Below are 24,748 nucleotides of genomic sequence, written 5' to 3'. Positions count from 1 at the left end.
CTTAGATTGCTGGAGACACAGTGAGTAAGGTAATATCACTTATTGAACCAATTTCTACTGGTAAAAAACATGTTTGAGGTTTACAGAGTTCATATTGACCAAAGAAGAGTTATGTATAACTTGAAGTTGTGTCTTTCCACCAACAGAGGTTGTTCCGATAAAAACTTTCTACTGTGTGGGGCCAATAGGACTGTAACAACATTGCAAACATCAGATTCTTAAATGCATCCAGGATGAGGGCCTAAATTTGTAATTTACTACATAAATTTAAGGTAATTATAGTTATTATACCAATATCTAGTTGCCTGGAATTATATGTATATATTAAATCTAAAATTATGTTGTTAACAGATGATGCTAAAAATCAGAAAAATCCAAAGAGTTTAAAATAAGTTACCTTTAAACAGAACCACAGCAATAGACCTGAAAGTGAAAAGAATAAGCACAAAATCCCTTTACGATAATAAGCCAAACATGCTAAGTGTTGAAACACTGCAGGTAGCATGTATTAGGAAAATGGAAATTCATATTAGCAATTAAAAACAGTGAAATGCAGGTGTTATAGGGAAAAAAAAGCTATATTTACTCCATTGAGGATTACAGAGATCCAATGAGACCTTTGAGTAAGCTCTAAAGTGTGTAAATGTTATATTCTAGCAAACAATAGCACTGCAATGGGGTAGACCAGATCCTGAGGCCCCCACTAGGGCCATGTGATCCTGCCACAACCCACGGTAGAAAACAGACCATGGACAAGTCCTTCAGGAGACTATACTATCTGTGGAGGATCTGGCCAATCAGGGGCTACAAAGGCCCTTAACTGGCTGGCTAAGGGAGCAGCAGCACCATGGAGAGCTCTATGTGGGGAGCTAGTGTGAGATTGATGAATTGAGAAAAAGCCCTGAAGTAAGGACAAAGAAGTTGTCTCCAAGAGGAGAAGCCCTGGAGGCACCATTTTCATCAGTAGTAGAGTAACAGACACTCTACAGAGGGTACTGGGATGAGCCCCTGTTAGGGGTGTACCCCGGAAGGGGTCTATGATACACAGGGTGTGTCTTGGCCAGAGGGCTGAGTTGCCAAAGAGGGTTTCGGTAGCAGACAGTACAGGTATAAGCACTCAACCAGACAGGGGCACTCACATGAGGCGAGTGCCATCTCATGGACTCAAGATTTGCATCTGTTTAGATATGGGTGGCTTCTGATCATCATACCATAAATCCAGAAATCCATATTCTGTATATCGATTTGTTGTTTTATTACTCTTCTGGTCCAGTGGCTCTCAATTATGGGATGGAAGTTTCTCATGAAGCTAAAGTAGGCCCTCTCCTATTCTGATTCTGGCTCTTAATTTTTTCTGTCTTCTGTAATTTTCTAATATTTGATGAACTGCTATTTTCTACTAGTTAATAAAACATTTCCCACCAAACTCTCAGGTTTCTGATTTTCCTTTCACAACCTATAGTCAATATACAATTTTCACATTTTCTAATGCTGAAATTGTCACTGCATAAGTCCTTTTATATTTTTACAAGAGAAGACTGAAAACTAATGTTCAAGTTAAAGACTCCATAAAGGCCACACTCTTCTTCTCTCTCGGTAACAAAGATGATTAAACGTCTTCAATGTATTGTCATATGTACCTTTACTGAAATTGTGAGGACGGCTAAAGATTAATTTAGCGGAGGAAATATTCTTATCTACATTGACTTTTTTGTATTGATTACTTTTTACATCAAGCTATACTGCTACTGTAGACAGTAGCAACTAAATTCTCAAAAACTGATGCTATATGACTCAGTAGGCTTCTCAGAGCATTTCCTGAATGTTGACTGAGAGCGCTGGTTTACACTAAGGGTGTGTCTAGACTACCTAGTTTTGTCGACAAAAGTGGACTTTTGTCGACAAAACAATACCAGCGTCTACACTACCGCGGAGTTCTGTCGACATAACGTCGACAGAACTCCGCGGTTTTGTCGACGCTGGTATACCTCATTTTACGAGGCATAACACTTTCTGTCGACAGAACTCTGTCGACAGAAGGTGTTATTGCCTGTAACACTGCGTCCAGACTACGGAGTTCTGTCGACAAAGCGGCTTGCTTTGTCGACAGAACTCCATGTGTCTGGACGCAAATTGTCGACGGAAGTTTTGTCGACAGTATCTGTCGACAAAACTTCCGTCGACAAAACGCGGTAGTCTAGACGTACTCCAAGAATGTTCAATTAGTCAACTAGTTGATGGAATTTCTATTGACTAGTTGATAAAGGGGGAAACTGCAGAGCCTGAGTGGGGTTGACTCTTGGCCCTGGAAACTAACCCCTCTGTGGATCTGCCTTTTGATACATTTAAAAGGCTGAAGCAGTGGGGGGGGGGGGGGGGGGGGAGAGGGAGGGGAGGGGAGGGGAAGAGGAGAAGGAAAGGAACCAGGCGTGAGCCAGGAATCAGCTGTCCTGGCTCCTGCCCAGTCCCCTGCTACACCTATGCCCAGAGAGTTGAATTTGCTATGTGAACTCTGGATTATGCTGTAAGACAAATGTGTGTATCAGAGTGGTAAATGCAATGTCACTGGTATTGCTTACAAATAAGTTCTTCAATATTTGCAAGTGTAAAGCAAGGATATAGGTTCACCAAAATGCTAAGGAATAGGTACAATTAAATGTACATATTTAAACACATGGCATTAATTATTTTTGTTGTGAAAGTTATACCTCAGTGCCATAAAATGGCCTCAAACTCAGGGGAAAAAAAAAGCAAAACAGTGGAGTAATTTCTGGCCCAGTAATTGAGGAGATACGACGAGTGGGTTCCACAGACAACCTCAGTTCTGCTTCTCCATTAAAAGGCTTGCAGCACCACTGCTATATTTCTATAACAGTCACATTTCACATGTAAAGCAATGAATGTGCATTATATTTTCTTTGGCAGGAACAGATATTTAAGGAGTGCTTGGTTTGTATTTTAACAAAGCATTTTAAATCTTTAAAAATAAAATATTAACATACATATTCTTATACTGGAGTATCCAAAGGGACCATTATTAGGATAATCTATTCTTACTTAATTCATCAACTGTCTGGCAGGAAGTCAAATCTGGAGTTGAACAACACCATGTATTTTCAAAAGACATCAATCTTATGATGGCTCCCTTTCCCCTTCCCCCCAACTTCCATCACTACTCTCTGTCAGTCACTTCCCTCTGTTCTTTGCTTTATGGTCATCTTTCTGTTACAACTTGCACCCCACCCCAACACCTACAAACTATTTCTCCTTCCTTCTGTAACCAACTTTTTGCTCTTCCTTTCAGTCACCAGCACCATACTCCAATCACTTCCAGAACTCCAATCATATTCACTATCAATTGGATTCCAGGGTTAATGAATCAGTGAAACAGGTTGGATCAAAGGTCTCCATGAGAGTGTCACCCTCTATGATGATCATACCACTAAGCCTTCCTGCCTATCTCCTCTGGTGTACCTGATGACCATATTCTGCTGGTCCAGAAGTTCTAGTCTCCCCCAGCAAAGGCACAGAGTTAGGGTAACAACACCTCAACAGAGCAACAAAGACCCTGATAAGAGCTATGGGAGTGCTCAAGTCCCTGTAGCTGACACAGCATCTAGGAACATAGTCCTCAAAATGGACCAAAACAGCAGATAAGATGGTCTTACTCTATATAAAAGTTTCACACAGAAAAATCTCTTAAGTTTGCTCTCGAACAATGAAAGAAATATTCACAACTCTCATTCACCTCCCCCAATGTAACAATTATTCACACTGGGTTTAAACAACAGACAAAAGTGTTATTAAAAGTAAGATGTAAGTAATTGCAAGTGAAAATAGGCAGGTCAAAGCAAGTTGCTAATCCAAAACAAACACCACATGCCAACTAAGCCAAATACAAAGAGAGATTGTTATGGACCATATTCCTCACCCTAGTCCTTATTTCAGGTAAAATCCTTCAAGGTAGAGCTGATCTTTTTGCTGACCTGGGTCTAACAGTTTCTTGAATATCTCTTAGGGTGGGAAGGCAGTTTTCAAAAGCCAGCTCAAGATAATCATTGATTGCTTTCCATCCCTTAAATAGAATCTCTCCATGGGAGGAATCATTCATTTTAATTCTTCCTATCCTGATGAAAAAAAAAATCCAAATTCAAGATGGATTCCAGTGCTAGGTGGTACGGTCACATGTCTTTATAGGACCAAACACAGTTTAGGTTACAGGTAAAACCAAGCCTTTTCATGTGAGTGATGGCCCATTAAAACCCTTAAGTGCTTCTAATAGTTCTCACTAGAAATTTTAGATTAATAAGCAGGTTTATACTTCATATGTACAATTTCACATTCAAGGATGATTCATGCAAGCAAATAGAATATACACATTCAGGGGGATCACTTGCATTTGAATGATAGTTAGACTATTTTACCTGTATTGCATAAAGTATATTTGAGGTATGTTTTTGAATATGAAGATGCATATTTCCATTAAAATATAGGGGCAAAGCATCACAATCAGTACCCAGTGAAACCATAAAAAACATGTATTGCATCTGTACAAAGGTTTTGCTAGCCACTGGGTGCCCTAAGCAAAGATACCCCCCCAACACACACACACACACACACACTAAATTGATGTGGGGAGAGGGGGTGCAGCTTAGGCTGCTCAGGACCCTAAGCAATTGCTTAGTCTGTTTATGCCTTATGCCAGCTCTGCATCTGTATATAGGTACTTTAAAACATTCATGTTTAAAATATCCCCTTTGATATGAAGATAGTTTATTTTCCCTTTCTGCTTCCCTCTTCAATTCCATGCAATCTTGCACCTTCATAAAATTTCTTCCTCTAGCTCTGTTCTTTCCCTTTTCCTTATCCTCTGCCACTTCCATTTAAACAGCCTCCATTCTGAGGCTACGTCTAGGTTACAAGACTTTTTCTAAAGATACTTTCGAAAAAGCCTCTTTCGAAAAAGAGCATCTAGACTACAACCAGTACTTTTGAAAAAGCAAGCTGCTTTTTCGAAAGAGAACACCTTTTCGAAAAAAGGAGTTATTTCTCATAAAATGAGATTTTCCACTGTCGACAAAACTGCCGCATTCTTTCAATTTACTGTCAACAGAATGCAGCGGCAGTCTGGACACAGGTAAAAAATTTTCAAAAAAAGGCCACTTCTTTTTGAAAAATCCCTGTAGTCCAGACACATCCGAAGAATGACAGATCTGACAAAATAGGCTACTGTATCAACTTTACAAATGTGCTGTACCTTGTGAATCAGGGCCTGTATGCTCGCTCGTAGGGAAAGGTTAAGGAGTTCCTATCCCTGACATTAGTTCTTTTTAGGGAGGGAATAAATCACTACAGACATTGGGACAGGTAAAAGAATACCAGGTGAAGAGCATATAGCAGATCACACCCGGTTCAGAAACTCAGGAGACATGACGTATGAAGAGTCAGCCTGTATTGAATGAGTGAGCCAATATTTTGGTCTACCAAAGTAACAGGAAACTTTAACCAAGAAAGCAAGCCCTGCTGGAGTCTGAAGGACTGACTGCAAACAGGCAGGGTTTATCAGAACTGCAATAAAAAGAGACTTCTGTGTAAGTCTTTTGTCCTTAGATAGTCACTTTGCTTTGTGAAAGCAAAGTGACTGCTGGTAAACCATTGCCTTAACAGTAGGAGAGAAGGAAAACTTGGGGATCTCAGCTAACATCAGACACTGGTGGATAAATCACAATGATTTTTAACAAGACTGCAACTCTAATTGTAAGTATGGAAAGAAAGTGCAGATGGACTGTGCCTATAGAGAAGCGATGGCCAGAGACCTAAGACTTCTCTGGAAATGTTTTTGCGCAAGAGGGCCAGTGTAGACAGCTAAAAACTGTTTTGTGCAAAAAAGCCCTGATGGCGAAAGTGGTGATCGGGGCTTTCTTGCGCAAAACTGTGTCTAGATTGGCACGGACGCTTTTCCGCAAAAAGTGCTTTTACGGAAAAGCATCCATGCCAGTCTAGACGCTCTTTTCCGCAAATGCTTTTAACGGAAAAACTTTTCCATTAAAAGCATTTGCGGAAAATCATGCCAGTATAGATGTAGCCTAGAAGTCTGTATGAAATTCACTAGTGCAGCTTTTTAAAAAAAATAAAAACATTAATTAGGGCATTGATGCTCACACAAGCAATTTTAAAAAGATGAACTACAGTAAACTTCCGATAATCCGGCACCTTTAGGACCCAAGGGGTTCCGGATTATCAGATATGCCGGACTATCAGAAGGGGGGGGGCTATGAGGGATCTGGGGTGGGGTGGGGTGGGGGGGATGCTACCCCAGACCCCCTCATAGCCCTCCCTTCTGATTGTCCAGCTCTGCCCCAGGAGTTTCAGCAGCGGCTGAATCGGGGACGCCTGCAGCAGAGTAGCTGGAGTGCTGCCGGGTTGGTCTGGTAGCACCGACCCTTGGCGCCGCGAGACCAACCCATCAGCACCCCAGCTGCTCTTGCGGATGCCTGGGGCAGAGCTGCTGGGGTGCTGACGGGTTGGTCCCGCAGCGCCACTCCTCGGCATTACTGGACCAACCCGGCAGCACTCCAGCTGCTCTGCCCCAGGTGTCCCCAAGTCAGCCACTGCAGAAACTGATCAGCGGCTGACTCCTGAAAGCCAGAGGCAGAGCTGCTTTGCCCCAGGCTTCCTGGAGTCAGCCCTGGTCAGTTTCAGCAGCGGCTGAATCGGGACGCTTGGGACAGAGCAGCTGGGGCACTGCTGGGTTGGTCTGGTAGCGCCAAACCTCGGCGCTGCAGGGACCAACCCAGCAGCACCCCAGCTGCTCTGTCCCAGGTGTACCCAAGTCAGCTGCTGCTGAAACTGACCAGTGGATGATTCCAGGAAGCTGAGGCAGAGCAGCTCTGTCTCCGGCTTCCTGGAGTCAGCCGCTGGTCAATTTCAGCAGCGGCTGAATCCGGGACAGCTGGGGTTCTGCTGGGTTGGTCCTGCAGCCCCGAGGGGCAGCGCTACTGGACCTACCCAGCAGCACTCCAGCTGTTCTGCCCCCTGCTTCCCGGGTTCAGCGCTGGTCAGTTTTAGCAGCGGCTGAATCGGGGAAGCTGGGGGCAGAGCAGCTCCAATGGTCCAGCTGCCCGGAGCACTTCCGGGTTCCTGATGGTGCCGGACCATAAGGAGTGCCGGACCATCAGATGCTGGACCACCGGAGTTTTACTGTACTAAGAAACCATTGCTGCTTCTCATATTTTATTCTAAAATGCAATATATTCTTGCTTTTTACATTAGAAAGGTTGGTCTTGAATTCCCTGTTTTTGCTTAAAAACCTGTTGCGGGATTAGAAAACCATATAGGGATTTTGAGCCACTTTTGCTTTCCTTAATCATGTAAAATTCTCCTTCAAGTGTCAATAATTGAGTAAAAAGAGCTGGGTTTGGCTTACAAAGGTGACATTTTACCTAATAGTTATATTGAATTAGCTCCTCTGCAGGCTAAAATTGATAAAAGTTTAAACAAATTAAAACACCTGGAATAAAAACACCACCACTTTCATTTCACTGGTAAAGAAAACCACAGAGATTCTTAATTATATATGAGAATTTAGATTTGTGTTAAATTTTAGGAATTTTGCCTCATGATAAGGATTGCTACACTTCTGAGGGCAATGTGTGATACCGAGGAATATTTGGAACACATACTTCCTTAATATACTATGATTTGTGTTCACACAATAGTCCCCCTTTCTATACTCACCCTTGTCCTGATTGCAGAACAGCCCTTACTCAGACAAAAGCGTTTATTCTAATTATTTTGATTTAAACACTTATTATTCATTAATTTTAAAGAGAACTCAGTATGTTTAAAAAAAACCTAAATTCACAATGAAAAGAATTCAGAAGTGCCTGGAATGACCTACAGGCTTTTAACATTTTGTATCCACCATCCCCTCCTGCAGAATTTACTAAATAAGTTAAAGACACGATAGTACAAGTGAGGGTAAAAAAGAAGAGACATGAAGGGGTGAAAAATCTATACAATCATGTGATTACTCAATTTGAATTGTATATTGTGGGAATAAAATAAAAGACAAGTATTCAGTTGTGAGGAAACAGCTTTAGTTTTCATGAAGAGGTCAACAGGAACCTCTTTGAAGGATGCTGTGGACCTATAGAATCAAGACACTCCTGTGCTGGTGGTAGCAGTGTTTCCTAAGAGACTCTAGTTGAATCTAGTGTCTGGTTGAGAAGAAATGGAGACTGTGGCATCGATGTTTGGTTTTCTGCCTTGATAACCCGGGTGTTGGGTTTTCATCAGTGAGAAAATAGAAGCTCAGTTTATCCCATGAAATACAGGAGGGTTATAACTAGAATTAAAGAAACCAGAATTTGATCCTAGCATATGTAGCACAAAGAAAAACTAAGAAATATTCCTTGTCATCTCTGTAGGGTTTGAGTCAGCATCTCATTGTACTAGGCACAGTATAACCACAGAGAGTGCCTGACTTGAGGAGCTTACAATACGGTTAATGAAAATTCACATAGCCCCAAAGGTCATATGGAAACCCATATTATTATTGAAACGTAAAAATAAATTTGATTACACGTAGTACTTTTGGAATTACAGACTATGATACAAACATGTTGTTCATGGAATTCAAACATTGTTTAAATTGTTACTTCTCTCCTTCTGGATTTATAGTTCTCAAAAGAATAAATGTTTTAGGAGTCAAAGAAAACAACAGCTTAGCGCAAAAGTGGAAAAGATAGGGCAGTCTTACCTTACTTCTTATTGCATAAGTCTACTTGCCAAATCTATCACACAGTAGTCCGATTATTAATCGGACTACCTGTTTTGTACCTTTTTTGGCACAAATGGAACAGGGGTATTCTAATTTAGTAATAACAGTTGTCTGAGAAAGCATACAGAGCTCATCTTGTATGTTCGTTGATATCAACTAGTGCTATGAATGTGTAATTTTCAGAAGTCTCCTCAGTAATTTCCCACAAGCCTCTTGCTTGATAAATATCAAACAGCTTGTGTATAGGATCCTAACCAGTCCCTCTCACATGGCACAATTGAGCAGTACAAACTTTACACAGAGAAGCAGAGAGTTTAATTCCCAGCCACTTTTTATTGTTCTCTCCCAAATGTCTCTAACAACTCAGCCCCTCTGTGAAGGGAGATGGAAAAGAAGCTTCTAAGCACAATGACCAAGGAGAATCAAAACCAAACAAAAACAACAGACATGTCCATCATTCATAGAGTGAGAGAGACCCCTTAAAATGAACACCTGGAACAAACTGCAGTCCAGCAGCAAAGATTCATATTCAATCTACAATTAGCTCAGTTTCTTCATAGCATCTACAAAATCATTGAGTTCAGTCCAAAAATACAGCTGCTGACAAATATACTTGTTTCTAATACAAAACTATAGTACACTGCCATCTTAAAAATACATGCAGAATAATGTGCTTTGCATCAATACCTTCATTTTAATTGGAAATGTGAACAAGCTACTCTAATCTGTTCAATTCCATTAGCTCCTTTCAGCTCTTAGAACCTCTCTCTAGGCCTGTGGTTCTCAACTGGTGGTCCATGGTGACTTTTTTGGTGGTCCACAGGAACATTGTCCAAAGTCACACGGCATGAACAGGCGCTGCCGTTAGGCTGTTTTACGCTATGTTCACAAGCACGCAGCACGTCATCCATAGCATCACCTAGGATGCAACCGTGTTGTGTTGCCAGTAACTGAGGCTCTGAGCATCAGTGTAGCTGCCGCAATTGTGCTGAGCGGTTGCGGTGTCATTCGTCGTGTGCTACATATGCTGGAGATGGTCCACGAAATTTTGATTGGCCTGGTGGTCTGTGGACTGAAATGAGTTGAGAACCACTGCTCTAGGCTAAGGGAGTGGACAGTAGGTAAATGAACTGGTAGGATGTAGCATGTGTGGTTTCAAGTGCAATGTTATTCCACCCCCAACCTTGTACATTATGACACCATTGCAGTTGCATTGCCCTCAAGCCATTTACTCTACAGCTCTTGGATAACTGAGCAAGGATCCTGGGGTACAGGTTGGGTCTTGTCCAACATCCTTGAGACCTGACCCATTCCAAATGAGAGAATTTGCAGGATCAGGGGAGGTCCCTGCCATTGCCTCCCAGGACGCTCCTCCCTCCCCACTGCAGCTGGCTCCACATTGGCCCCAATACCACTGGGCTCTAGCTTGCAGGGCTTGGACTTGGGCTCCCCGGGGTGGAGCTTCCCAGCCACTGCAGCCCCGCTTCTTCACTGCCCGACCAGGAATCCCCAGGGACAGGGCTTGCCGGCTGCTCCACTTTTGCCGCGGGCTGCCCTGCTCCTGCCAAAAGACATTTCAAAAGTAAAGGTTGAACCTCTGAAAGCCAGGACTCTCAAGTCAGATGACCATGGATGTTGCTGGATCAGAGACCCTCAGCACCAGGATGTGTGAACCCCATCCCTGGGGAGCCTCGAAAAGGTGGGCAGCAGCGAGACTGGCAAGCTCCATCACGGGGGGGGGGGGGGGGGGGAAGAGGGGGGTCAAAGCAGCTCATGTGAGAAATCAAACTAATAAATTCCTGAGAAACTCTTTCAAATTGAGAGATATCACAATAATTTCCAATTCTCTCTCTCAAAATGGAGGCCAGGATGGACTTGTGCTCCCTACTCAGAAAGAAAAGGCTTCTGATGAAGCTTTTGGAAGCTATGAGGCATTTTGGGTTGCAGTGGCAAGGCAGTGGAGAATGTTCCAGAAGTGGCCGTGGAGAGCTGAGACCAAGACTAGCAGTTCATTGAGTTACTTCTGCAACTACTTCTTGGAACAGCTGGATCTGAAAAGTACTTGAGGATAATGCTCACCAGCCAGAGACCTGCTTTAGGCTTCAACCCACACAGCCTGATAGAATCAATGAGACTGAATCAAATGAACAGCCATGATTGTTAAACTTCAGAAAGAGAAGGGAGACCTTTCTAGATCTCTTAAGAGTTCCCCCTGACATTCCATCGCTATCACCATGACGATGAGAACTTTATTCAGCATGGAAAAGAGTAGCGATTGTCCTATGACAGCTGGCTAACTTGGACAGTAGTGTCACTGCAAGTCTTTCGTGGTAGCCTCCTGAACATTTATTTCAGAAATTAGGGTTAAAATGTATGATGCCAGAATTTCCAAAGTTTCATGTCTTTACAGAAGTAGGTGGAGTCAGAACTCTCTTCCCACTAAAAAAAACCATTGACATGAATAGCATCTCCATCTCGACCGTGGTTCTTGGTGAATCTACTTGCTAACTTTTTTCCATGGCTCATGAAATCATCCCCAGATTACACAAATCTAGACATATTCCAATTCTCCTGTGCACCCTGAAGGCAGTAGGAAGGTGCTAGAACTGGGGTGGGCAAGAGGCTGCCAGCGGGCCGGATCCAGCCTGCCAAACCACCAGATCCAGTCCATGGCTGCCTAGCTGGAACCCTTAAACAGTGGCAGCCACTTTAAATATGGCTGCTTTATTCTGGGGATGAGGGGGGACATTCTGTGTTCTGTCTTGCCCCTCAGCAAAATCTCTCAGCTACCATTTGCCAGTTTCCAACCAATAGCAGCTGAGATTTTTACTGGTGGCAGGGGCAGCCAATGGAGCCTCCTCCCTCTTTCCACCCTACGCTCCTTCACCCTGCCCGGATCAAAGCCACGTGGAGTGGGTTGTGATTGCAGCCTTCAGATTCCTGCAGGGTTGCTTACTGAGAACCAGTGGCACTACCCCCCCTACATGCCCCAAGCCATCACCCAAACTCTCTGTATCCCTTTTTCCCAGGTCAAAACTCCCTCCCAGACCCTGAATCCTCTCCTACACAATAGCTTAAATGACTGCTTCTTGGAGCAGCTGCTACAGGAACCCGCAAGGGGAGAGGCAATTCTCGATTTAGTCCTGAGTGGAGCACAGGATCAGGTCCAGGAGGTAACTATTACAGGACCGCTTGGGAATAGTGACCATAATATAACAACATTTAACATTCCCGTGGTGGGAAGAACACCTCAGCAGTCCAGCACCCTGGCATTTAATTTCAAAAAGGGAAATTACACAAAAATGAGGAGGTTAGTAAAACAGAAATTAAAAGGCACAGTGACAAGAGCCAAATCCCTGCAAGCTGCATGGAAACTTTCTAAAGACACCATAATAGAGGCCCAACTTAAATGTATACCCCAAATTAAAAAACATAGTAAGAGACCTAAGAGTCACCGTGGCTTAACCACCATGTAAAAGAAGCAGGGAGGAACAAAAATGCATCTTTCAAGAAATGGAAGTCCAATCCCAGTGAGATAAATAGAAAGGAACATATTAAGTGTAAAACTGCAATAAGAAAAAGCAAAAAAAGATTGAGGAACAGCTAGCCAAAAACTCAAAAAACAATAGCAAAATGTTTTTAAGTACATCAGAAGCAGGAAACCTGCTAAAAAACCAGTGAGTCCCCTAGACAACCAAGTTACAAAAGGAGCAATCAAGGATGATAAAGCCATTGTGGAGAAGCTAAATGATTTCTTTGCATCAGTCTTCACAGCTGAGGATATTGGGGAGATTCCCAAATGTGCGCTGTCCTTTGTGGGAGATAAATCTGAGGAACTGTCCCGGATTGAAGTGTCATTAGAGGAGGTTTTGGAACAAATAGAAAAACTTAACATGAACAAATCACCGCAACCGGATGGCATTCACCCAAGGATTCTAAAAGAACTCAAATGGGAAATTGCAGAATTGTTAACTGTGGTTTGTAATATATCCCTTAAATCGGCTTCCGTACCTACTGACTGGAAGATAGCTAACGTGACACCAATATTTAAAAAGGGCTCTAGAGGTGATCCCAGCAATTACAGACCAGTAAATCTAATGTTGGTACCAGACAAATTAATCGAAACAATAGTTAAGAATAAAATCGTTAGGCACGTAGAAGAACATAATTTGTTGGGCAAAAGTCAACATAGTTTCTGTAAAGGGAAATCCTGTCTTACTAATCTAGTAGAGTTCTTTGAAGGGGTTAACAAACATGTGGACAAGGGGGATCCAGTAGATATAGTAAGGATTTTCAGAAAGCCTTTGACAAAGTCCCTCACCAAAGGCTCTTGTGTAAATTACATTGTCATGGGATAAGAGGGAAGGTCCTTTCATGGATTGAGAACTGGTTAAAAGACAGGAAACAAAGGGTAGGAATAAATGGTAAATTTTCAGAATGGAGAGGGGTAACTAGTGGTGTCCCCCAAGGGTCAGTCCTAGGATCAATCCTATTCAACTTATTCATAAATGATCTAGAGAAAGGGGCAAGCAGTGAGGTAGTAAAGTTTTCAGATGATACTAAACTGTTTAATATAGTCAAGACAGAAGCAGACTGTGAAGAACTTCAAAAAGATCTCACAAAACTGAATGATTAGGCAACAAAATGGCAAATGAAGTTTAGTGTGGATAAGTGTAAAGTAATGCACGTTGGAAAAAAATAACCCCAACTATACATATAATATGATGGGGGCTAATTTGGCTATGACAAATCAGGAAAGAGATCTTGGAGTTATCGTGGACAGTTCTCTGAAAATGTCCACACAGTGTGCTGCAGTGGTCAAAAAGGCAAATAGAATGTTAGGAATTATTAAGAAAGGGATAGAAAATAAGACACAGAATATCTTACTGCCCTTGTATAAAACTATGGTACGCCCACATTTTGAGTACTGTGTACAGATGTGGTCTCCTCACCTCAAAAAAGATATTTTGGCCTTGGAAAGAGTTCAGAAAAGGGCAACTAAAATGATCAGGGGTTTGGAACAGGTCCCATATGAGGGGAGGCTGAAACAACTGGGACTTTTCAGTTTGGAAAAGAGGAGACTGAGGGGGGATATGATAGAGGTATATAAAATCATGAGTGGTGTGGAGAGAGTGAATAAATAAAGGTTATTCATTAGTTCCCATAATAGAAGGACTAGAGGACACCAAATGAAATTAGTGGGTAGCAGGTTTAAAACTAATAAGCGAAAGTTCTTCTTCACACAGCGCATAGTCTACCTGTGGAACTCCTTGCCAGAGGAGGCTGTGAAGGCTAGGACTATAACAGAGTTTAAAGAGAAGCTAGATAAATTCATGGAGGTTAGGTCCATAAAAGGCTATTAGCCAGTGGGTAAGAATGGTGTCCCTGGCCTCTGTTTGTCAGAGACTGGAAACAGATGGCAGGAGACAAGTCTCTTGATCATTGTCTTCGGTCCACCCCCTCCAGGGCACCTGGTGCTGGGCACTGTCGGCAGACAGGCTACTGGGCTGGATGGACCTTTGGTCTGACCCAGTACGACCGTTCTTATGTACACCCTTTCCCCAGGCCAGAATCCTCTCTGGCACCCATATCTCCTCCCTGACCCTGCACCCCATTCTCCTGCCCCCAATCACCCAAACCCTCTGTACCCCCTTCACCCAAGTCACAACTCCCTCCCAGACCCTTCCCTAAGGCCTCTCCTCTATCCATACTCCCTCCTGGACTCTGCACCCCATTCCCCTTCCCTCAATAACAACCCCCTTCTTCCTCCACACTCCCTCTCAAACTCCACACCCTCTCCTGCATCCCAATCTCCTACCCCAAGCTTCCTTCTGCATCCAACCTCTGTCCCCAATCCCAAACCCCCTCAGTAGAAGTGTGTCTTTTGACCACTTGCCAAAAATCTTAGAGTGGACCCCAATTAAAAATGATTGCCCACCCCTGTGCTAGAACGTGCTTTTGTCAGATAAAATGGGGGAGTACTATCTGTTTACCCACACCCACAGTGACACATCAGTGACTACTGTATCAATAATAATATTTCCCTCTTGCATGCATGCAGGAGCAAAAACGGTGGTGTTCCATACCCAGGGGAAACAGACTGACAAGTTGTCCCAGCTGATGCTGTTACTCATAACAGCACAACCTGCAGTTGGCAAGCTACTCAAAATTACAAATGCTTCATATGCATGTTTCCAATCCAATGATGGGGAATGGGGATCATTCATGCATCACAGAACTGTTATTTTAATTATTATTGGCAGTCAATTTGTATGTGTGTGATATAGAGTCTTAACTCCACTCACTTCATTTTGATGGGCAACAATTTCATAAGGTATAGAACTTTTGATGTATTAAGTATGCTTGCCACAGTGGGATACTCACCATGGGATATCTTTTTGTGGCAAGGTCGTACAACCAGCTCTCATCTGGGTTAGTCCATTTTCTGTTAGTCTATTGCCCACAAGTTCCTCTCCCTCTTCAGGGCTCAGAGTGTTCTCTCTTCATTGCTCAGCCCTTCAGCAAGGTCACTATATAACTTTGTTTCCAGGGTAACCAAGTCCACTCATAAGCAGTCTCAAGCTGCTCACTGTAATTCCTGATCTGTGCCACTTTCCCAGTGGCTGGCAGTTGAACACAAATCTGTCCACTATTCCAGCCCATGTGAACTATCAGCAGACAGTCTCATGCCTTACTTATCTTCCTCTGGGCTACTTCCTATGCCCCCTCCAGAGGTTCTTTCCAGCAACTCCTTTGGGTAAACCTTTTCCATCAGGGAAAGAAACCCAGGGCTTTTGTTCCTTCCCTAGGCTTCCTCCCACCTTCCTCTCTGTGCCTAGAGAACAACTGCAAGCTCCCTCCCTACAGTACTCTCTTGCCCAGCTGGGCTTTGTCTTCAATTAGTGCTTACCCTCCCTCAGGTGCAGCCTTTAAGGTTAAATGGCCCCTTCTCAGCCATAAGCCTGTCAGGGCAGGTGCAGGGTGAGCACCCCATTACAATTCCAGTAAGTGCTTTGTAGGTATTAAGTTGAAAGGCAGAATAAAATGTGATTGCTGGCAGATAAGACCAGTGTGCTAGCTGGGGGCTACTTTCTAGCATGTGGAACAACAGATACAATGTTTTCACCAGAATTCTCAGTATTTAATATCTTGCAACAAAATAAACCTAGTTTAGAGGTGGTATATTGTGGTTTCTGACTTTTTAATTTTTTCCCTTGTGTACCATTTGAGTCCAAGTCAGATGACATGGCCAAACCCTGAGAATAATGCCCATGCAGAAATTAGGTGTGTCACACATGGGAAGTTCAGAATAACAGAATTGGAGGACCCAAGAAAAAGGCTGGTAGCTACCATTTGTGCTTCAGAAGCTGGCAGCTGGGGAGCAAAAGAGGTAGAAAGGGAGCTGGATTGGCAATGTAGGGAATCACCTGGACATTTCCATGTTTGTATGCAGCTGTATTCTCCAACCTTTACACGTTCTAATAGTGGTATTTTTAACAACTTTGCTCCTTGCTACAAAATCAGCTCACCTGAATTTCCTACTATACACATTTCAATGCCTGTGCCCCCACTTTCCCCTCTCTCTGCTGTACCTGGCTGGCTAAAGTTTTCACTGCAATATTCAGATGCTGGATTTTATAAACAGAACTTTCACCTTTTTGAGGTACAAGGCATTATTCCAGAGAAGCCTCTATCTGCTTGGTCATCCCACTGCCAGCTGCATACTAAAGTGTTCCATGTGACTGAGTTCAGCAAACTCTGGCTCCCCCAGCTCACCACAGGGTCAGCAATAGATGCTTTCTGATTCCAGCCCACTGCCAACATGCTCTGAGCAGAGTTCCTCTCAGGCATCCTAGCAATTAAAACAGAATGAAGCCAATCACTTCTGAAAAAGCTGGCTGCTGGGAAAATACTGTAGATGTAAATTAGTTCCGTGATGAATATAGCACTATTTCTTCAATTAATATGGCTTCTGGCAACTTGTACATTTAATAATGTGCATGAACAGGGACAAGCAAGGGGCACATACCCCCAGTAATCATCAGTGGGGCCCAGAATTTCTCTGGCTGCAGAGCTGTGGAAGTAGAGAAGTGAGAGTTCCCACCAGGATGGGGTGAAGACTGAGCTCCTCCTTGGCTCCATGTGGGGAGAAGGGTAAAGTGGGTTCCTGCTGGGGCAGTAAAGGAGGAGGAAAGAACAAATTCCTGCTGATGTGGGGAAAAAAACAAGCTCATGCTGGAGCCAGGGCAATGGGGGACAGTGAGCCCCTCCCTAGGCCAGGTGAGGAGGGGTGAGAACAAACTCCTAAGTGGGAGGGGGTACAGAATATGCCCTTCCAGAAGGAGTCAAATTTAAATTCCTGAACAAGCCCATGTAGAATGGAATCCAGAGAACAAATCAGACACACTAAACAGTGAGACATGCATTATGGCAAGAGTAGCAAGAAAATCATTAGCACCACTGGGTCTATTGTGTCATTGGCACTTGGCGAGAGAAGACTATCAAGCTGCTGGAACACCATATAGTCGTTTACTTTTTGTGCAAAGGAGGTCTGGTTCAAATAGTGATGTGATTTCCTGTGGGCCACTGGATGTGCTTGTACATATGGTCACATGGTTTGTTACAGGCAGTGCTTGAGGCACAAAATGGTAGCTATTGCCTCAAAAAGACGAATGATACAAATAGAGAATGACCTCACATTCCCTTATCATCCAGCAATAATTCACACAGACTCATTCACACAGAGAACAGAATCTGCAAGGACCTGAGCTGATTTTGTGATGGATGGCTCTTTGCCTCTTTAGTAATGGGGTTTATGTTTGAGATTTTATTTGTGGCAAACTTTGTTTTTGTTCTGCTTCAACACAGCATTACAGCTGATGGCTGTTTCACTTTGCTGCTGCCAAGTCTGGAGACATCAGGCTCTGGAGAGAGAATGCAAGAAGCTACAGCCAACTGACTGACAGGCCTAAAAACACCTGGGAGCGTACTAGTGCACAAGGAAAAGCAGCTTAGTACAAAAAGAAATTAGGAGCCCATTTATTTTCCAGGAGATATTTTATCACCTGTCACTCTCCATCCCATTGAAACAGTGTGGTAAATTGAGGTGAGTGAAGGGAACTCAGGTGTGTCAGTAATGGCTGTTCTAGCAAGGGGATCAAGGGAAATCTGTAATCCCTACCTCTGTACAAAGCAGTATTGGATGTTGTGGAGGTGGACGAAAAATCATGGATTTATTGCCCCCTGCTTTAAGATTTCCCAGTGAATAGGTATTTTACAGTTCTATACTGGACAGCAGTGAATATATAAATAATATATTTTAATTTCACATGTCTAGGATAATTGGCAGAAAAGACAATGTTCTGATTGAAAGTAACCATTTGAAAATATAAAATCTGCATTTATTAAGTATTTCATCACAGAAAAAGCACCAGTATTTGTATTTTAATGGCTGAATTGTGGTTATTAGCCACTGACCTGTAATAAGGGGGATACACAGCCCTATCAACTTATCAAGGCAGTGCCAGTCCTGGATATCACCGGCAGGCAGGAGAGGGCTGCCTACCACACTGCTCTTCAGGAGCTCCCATCTGCATTCCCCACCAGCTCAGGGGACTAGGAAGGACTGTAATAATGGTTCCTGTGCAAGGGACACAACGATGGAGACACTTTGTTCCGTCTACACTTAGGTGCACCTGTGCAGGAGCCACGCCCAATTTTCCTCTACATATTTTATCACCACAGCCTTGTAGTATAAAATAAGGAAGACTGTAAATACTATGGCGGTGTCTAGACTGGCCACTTTTTCTGGAAAAGCAGCCGCTTTTCTGGAAAAACTTGCCAGCTGTCTACACTGGCCGCTTGAATTTCCGCAAAAGCACTGACGATCTCATGTAAGATTGTCAGTGCTTTTGCGGAAATACTATGCTGCTCCCGTTCGGGCAAAAGTCTTTTTCCAAAAAACTTTTGCACAAAAGGGCCAGTGTAGACAGCAGAGATTTGTTTTCCGCAAAAAAGCCCCGATCGTGAAAATGGCGATGGGGGCTTTTTTGCGGAAAAGCGCGTCTAGATTGGCCATGGACGCTTTTCCACAAAAAGTGCTTTTGCGGAAAAGCGTCCTGCCAATCTAGATGCGCTTTTCCGAAAATGCTTTTAACGGAAAACTTTTCCGTTAAAAGCATTTCCGGAAAATCATGCCAGTGTAGACGTAGCCTATGGGTTTCCTATGAGCTTTTAAATAATATTTCTAGCCACCTTTACTAAAAATACAACTTCCTGGAGAAGTCTTTACCAGGCCCTTGGCAAGTCACTTCACCTGTTCCACCGGCCTTGTCATTTAAAGAAATAGTAATCTGCTAAATCTGTTCTAGAATGTAAATGAGTTTGTGTGAATCTGCATGATTGAAGTACTCATGTTGCTCCCTGGTCTAACCATTGTTATTCAGTTCTTCTACTTTAATTTCAGGCAGACTTTTCAATTAGCTAACATGTCTCGTATGAAGAAATCTGTCATCTTTCACAATAAGGCACCCATTGTCATTTTTTGAGTAGAGATTTTTTATTTATACATTAAATATTTTGTATTAAAAATATAAAATTACATTCCTCCTGCCTGATCATCCTGTTGTTTTAAAATGTTTTCACAAACTGTTTGTCTGAGACCACAAATCACTTATCTTCTTTTCCTTGTATAAGCCAAACAGTTCATGAGAGCACTTTATAATACCTATTACCAGGAGACTTTTCAAATACAAAGAACTTCAGCTACAGGCAATTACTTGGAAAAGGGAAAGCAGTTCAGAAAAATGCAACCTAATGCATTCAGGACGAGTAATTTGACAAGGCAGGACAAGGCAGTAATGTTGAATAAGAGGTTGACAGAGGACAGCAAAATAGACATGAGTTTACAATTCAAAATTGCAACAAAAAGACCAAAGCAGTTTTGTGTTCATATACATAGTATTGCAACATAGAGCAAGTAAGCTCTGATATGTGACTCTGGTGTAACCGTGTCTAGAATAATGTATTAATTTCTGGGAACTTTATTGCAGACTTATTGCAGAAAGATGTGAACCATCTGGAGGGAGTTCAGAGAAAAGCATCAAAGATGATTTATTGGGCTAGAGAGACTGATTTACAAGAAAAGATTAAAATAGCTGAATGTATATAAGTTGGCTAAGGAGCAGCTAATAGAAGGACAAGAAAATGTTCTTCAAGTATTTAAAAAGTGTAAACATCAAAAAAATGGTAGGTTGTGGGAAGAGGGTAGGTGTTGGTTGGTGTGAAATTAAAAAGAAAATTTAGGCTGGATAACAGGAAAAATAAAACCCTTACAACCAGATCTATTCAATTGTGAAATATCCTCCCAGAGGACAGGGAAGCTCCATAGCTTCTGACATTTAAAATTAGATTAGACAATCTACTAATATAATATAAATTATGCAGAGAATGATCCTGCGCTGACAAAGGGATGAACTTGGTGACCTAATATAAATACACTTTTTCACCTCTAATCTCTAAAATTCAGCAAACAGCAGACTAACTGTCCCTCTCTTCAGAAGTTGGTTTCATCAGATAGTGGAATCTCTAATGGTACATGCCTCTAGAAATAATAATTTCTCCTATAATATTTATACATGGACTGTACAGTATCAATGCCTGCATTTCCTTAAGTAATCCCTAGAAAGGCGATTTCATTTATCTGAATGCTGAAGAACTGGAACTGTATTATCTGAATCACAGGTGTGTCCTGAGGGGAGAGAACAAATTACAGCAATCGCTATTTATATCACATTAATGCCTAATTGTATGTGATAAGAAACACAAAGTGCCTACAGTGTTCTCAGTTATCTTTTGCAATTCAGTAGCAAAAAGTAAGTGATGTGTCTCATACATATTATATACTGAAAGGCTGAGAAAACAGGAAGAATGAATTCCCAGAATTTTACAGTAAGTACACAGCAGCACATAACTGAAAAGTTAAGTATCTTTTCTTTTTTCTATAAACAATAATGCCAGCTTTGAAAAATACAAGCAGTGTCAGTCCCATGATATCAGAGAGATAAAGCAGGTGTGGTATTGGACCAACTTCTTTTGGTGAGCAAGAGAGGCTTATGAACTTACAGAGAGCTCTTTTTATTTTTTTTTCTTTGCAAAAATAAGAATTGGGCAAGGCAAGCAACATGACATCTTGGGCAAGGACATTTTAAGTTCTAGGGAGTTTTATAAAAAGAATAGACAGGGAAAGCAATTTCAAGAACAATTTTAAAGCAAAAATGGTTTTCTCTCATCCCATATGACTCCTTTTGAGCAACTGATGTTTGGCTAAATCAATTTAAACATTGGAATGAAATTTGTGTACACCAGTTGTCTCATATAATTGGACTTTATAGGGCAGGGGCCACCTTTTCATTGGGCATGTATATGCTGGGCCTAGCACGATGAATCTGTGACCTGTAGATACTTCTAAAATATAAGGCTAGGTCTACACTAGGGGATAAGTTTGAATTGAGGTAAACAACTTAAGCTATATAAATTGCGTAGCTTGAGTCAAAGTGTCTTAAATTGCATTTTGGCGCTGTCCACACTAGAGGAAATCAAAGTGAGCACACTCTCCCTTCGACTTCCTTTACTCCCTGTAGGAGCAGGACCACCGGCATCCATGGGAGCACTCTGTCAGTTTGAATCAGTGTGTCTTCACTAGACCCACTAATTAGAATCCCGGATGATCGACTGCAGCTGCTTCCATTTTCTCTGTAGTGTAGACATGACCATGGCTTTATGTCACAGCTAGGATTAGAACTGAAATCTGTTGTCACTTTTTGTGTTTACACCAGAGGTGGTGTTAGAACGATAAGACTGATGCATCTTTGTGGGGAATGTGAGGAAACGAAAAGCGCTGTTTCTCCTGTTGTGAATTCTATGGCTAAAAAGGACTCTGGCCTCCAGGAATGCCTTTCAAACACCTATGATCAACACATTCTGTGTTCTGTGAACTTACGTGAGCATGGATGAAAATCTGAACCTCAAAACCAGTGGTTTTCCCGTGTGATGTGAATAATTTGAAAAGGGCACTTTTCAAATTATCCACATCACACGGGAAAATGTATACGGAATAAGTGAGATGTTTTCAGAGGTGTCTTTTCAAGGATATACATCCTCCATATATTAGTCTGGAAGGTGTGATAGCTGAAAAGTAGAACTTATTTTATTCATAGTCTGCATTCCTACTTTGGGATTTGGGTAAGGCTCATAATCCTTACTTTTCTTATTACTTACAATTCCATTATAATTCCAGGCCCAGCTGGTGGAGCCAGAAATCAGGCAGAAGTCTCTTGGGGTAGCCAAGTGAATAATTTAAAAAGATACATTCATGTATGGGGCCAGCACCTGAGAACAGGATTTAATGAAAGAACACTTGAGACAGCAACAAAAGATTAATACGTCACTTTTTTAGATGAGAGTCTTGATAGGTTTTAACACAAGTGTAGAATTTGAACTTTTCACATTTTCTGTTCTATATAGGTTATTCCATTACCGAAAACATTACCCTTGGAAAAGAGCACAGTAAGCAAGTCAAATTCTAAGCCCACTTAATACTGTTTGTGGAGGTACATGACATGTGAACTAATGGAAAATGACAAAATCTCGGAAGTCTGGTTGACGTGTAAATACAGGTCCTCTAGTAATCCATATGTTTATGAGAGAAATTTTCACTTGCTATGAAGCTCCAGACAGAGCACTAGTAACCCAAGGTCAAAGCTATTAATAGTATGCTGCTTGCTCAATAAAAATGTAAATATCCTCCATCCTCTGAAACTGTAAGAGTGTTTAGTTGCACTGAACATCTGAACTTGCCATCTGAACAGCAGTGAATAAAAGATTGATGGGACTGTTATTCATAGAAAGCCAGTTAAGATATTGATAAATAGAACAACAGTAAGTACATCTTTTGATATTATAGTACTTACTTGATTGGAGGTGATGAAACCACTGTCAGGTTAGGATAATATAAGTTTACCTAAGTGCACTACTCTGAACAAATCAAATACAATAAGTAAAAACTAAACTAAAATCAGGTATTTTATTCCAAGGCATCAGTAGTGATTATAGAAGTGACAAAATTCCTAAAGTGACTTTAAAACCTTTAAAAAGCATGAAGGTAATTTAATATTTTATTAACCTCATTTATACAAAGTTACCCATAGGTTACCTTGAACTGGCTCTAAGGCATAATAAACAGTTTTGGTTTTTTTCTTTAAAAAAACACCATGTTTTAAATCTCTCTCTCTCTCTCTCTCTCTCTCTCTCTCTCTCTCATATATTAGACCTGATTCAATCTAAGAAAATGTCCTTTAGAGCTTTGTAGAAATCCACAAACAGGTTTTCATGCTCAAAACAACAGTGATATTATAAGAATGACAATTATGTCAAATGTACAGCAGAAACATAATTTAGCACTTATTTATATTTCAAGCTGTTCAGGGCAGGGACTACCTTTTGGCTACATATAACCCATGTACCTAACAGGGAACTCTCTCTCCCTGGGAGGAGATAGGAGTGACTAGTGTCTGGGTCATTGTTGCTAGGCAGATTTAGCACTCCACACCCCGAAGCTTTGGGAGCTAGGTGTGGTAGTTTTGGGATCCTCTCCAGTAGGTTCTGTCTCTTTGCTGGGATCAGACTCCACCAGCAAGAAGGCAGGGCAGCTGCTTTTCTAAGGGCCTCATGCTCTGTGTGAGCTGGGAGATGCTGAGCCAGATGCAGAAAGCAGGCTGCTGTCCTCAGGACTGAAGCACTTTGCAGCAGGTAGTAATGATGTTATCCCTCTACCAGGGAACATGGGTAATGTTAATTATAGCAAGGGGAACGAGGGAGGGAAATAACTTCAGTTTTAGTTGTGTGCTTTGAATGCTGTTTTGATTTTAGCCAAACTGTTCTAGTTAATTTTCTCAGTGTGATTCTTTAGCTCCTCTTTAAATGTAGGAATGGGGAAAGAGTCATTTCTATTTTGTTGTTCTCAGTTTTTGTTGTTCTCAGGGTTTTCTTTAAGTCTGTATACTTGTGACTTAACTGTCTGGTAAACCAATTAGCTGGCTCTTTAGCAGTGATTCACAGCAGAGGAAGAGTCTGCTTGGACTCCAACTAAGGACTCCTACAAGCAGGTGGAGAGATGCTTCAGACTCAGCATACTGAGACCTTGGTGAACTAAATCTAAGTTTTTGGGATCTCTCAATTTCTTCTTCTTTTGTTTTGTGTGGACTGAACTGTTCAGATTTTACTTTTGGTTTTCTCTTTATTTTTGTTCGCTCATGATACAATCTACACGTTATTAGTCTTTAAAGTGCTACCAGATTATTTGTTGTTTTTTAAGTTTTGCCTGTTACAGACTAACTCGGCGACCCCTCTGAAGCTTGTGAAGACAATGTCCATCAGTTATAAAATAGTGATGTTGTGTTGTAAAATTAGATTTGTTTCTTCAACATAAGATTTTATAGTCATTTAATTAAATTCATTTCTTTAGTTTCCTTTGGGACTTGAATATAGGTTGCAACTGTGCAATCCTGGCTGGAATTCCTTAGCTATTGAACTTTGGGTCTCCAGCTACTTTCTATGGGAATGGGGTTGGGTTTTTTTAGACACAGGAGAAGGCAGTGAAGTCTAGCCCACTCAAAGGTCACATGTGCACCTAGAAGAATGGGAATCAGATCCATGACTGGGACCCTGAATTGATACTGAAATACAAACTACAATTTGCTGCCCATGCAGTGAACACTAGTGAACTATAAAATAAACCTCACTAATGTGTATTGTATGAAACAGAACTGAAGTTTTTATAGAGTGGTTTTCCTATGGAAGGCATCCCTAAGTCCTTCACAATGTGATAAATCAAACAGTTTGTATTGTGACTAAGGCAAGATGCAGTTTCACAACCAGGCCCACCAATGGGGTGGGGAGCAAAATAGA

The 24,748-nt window shown here is 41.8% G+C and overlaps 1 protein-coding gene across 3 annotated transcripts in view; it reads right to left on the bottom strand.

The window, feature by feature from the left end:
- Nucleotides 1-24,748, bottom strand: part of EPHA6 (EPH receptor A6) — an 842,774-nt gene that overhangs the window by 434,461 nt on the left and 383,565 nt on the right. Inside the window, exon 1 of one of the 3 annotated variants that reach the window (XM_075908935.1) lies at nucleotides 15,167-15,640. The exons of the other annotated variants lie outside the window; for them this stretch is intronic. The gene's annotated coding sequence lies outside the window, so the exon portion shown is untranslated. Of the gene's footprint in view, nucleotides 1-15,166; nucleotides 15,641-24,748 lie in introns of those variants that run through there. 3 annotated transcript variants of the gene reach the window in all.

The sequence above is a fragment of the Pelodiscus sinensis genome, chromosome 1 (genome assembly GCF_049634645.1).
Source record: "Pelodiscus sinensis isolate JC-2024 chromosome 1, ASM4963464v1, whole genome shotgun sequence".
NCBI lineage: Eukaryota > Metazoa > Chordata > Testudines > Trionychidae > Pelodiscus > Pelodiscus sinensis.
This window is presented reverse-complemented; position numbering and strand designations above follow the sequence as displayed.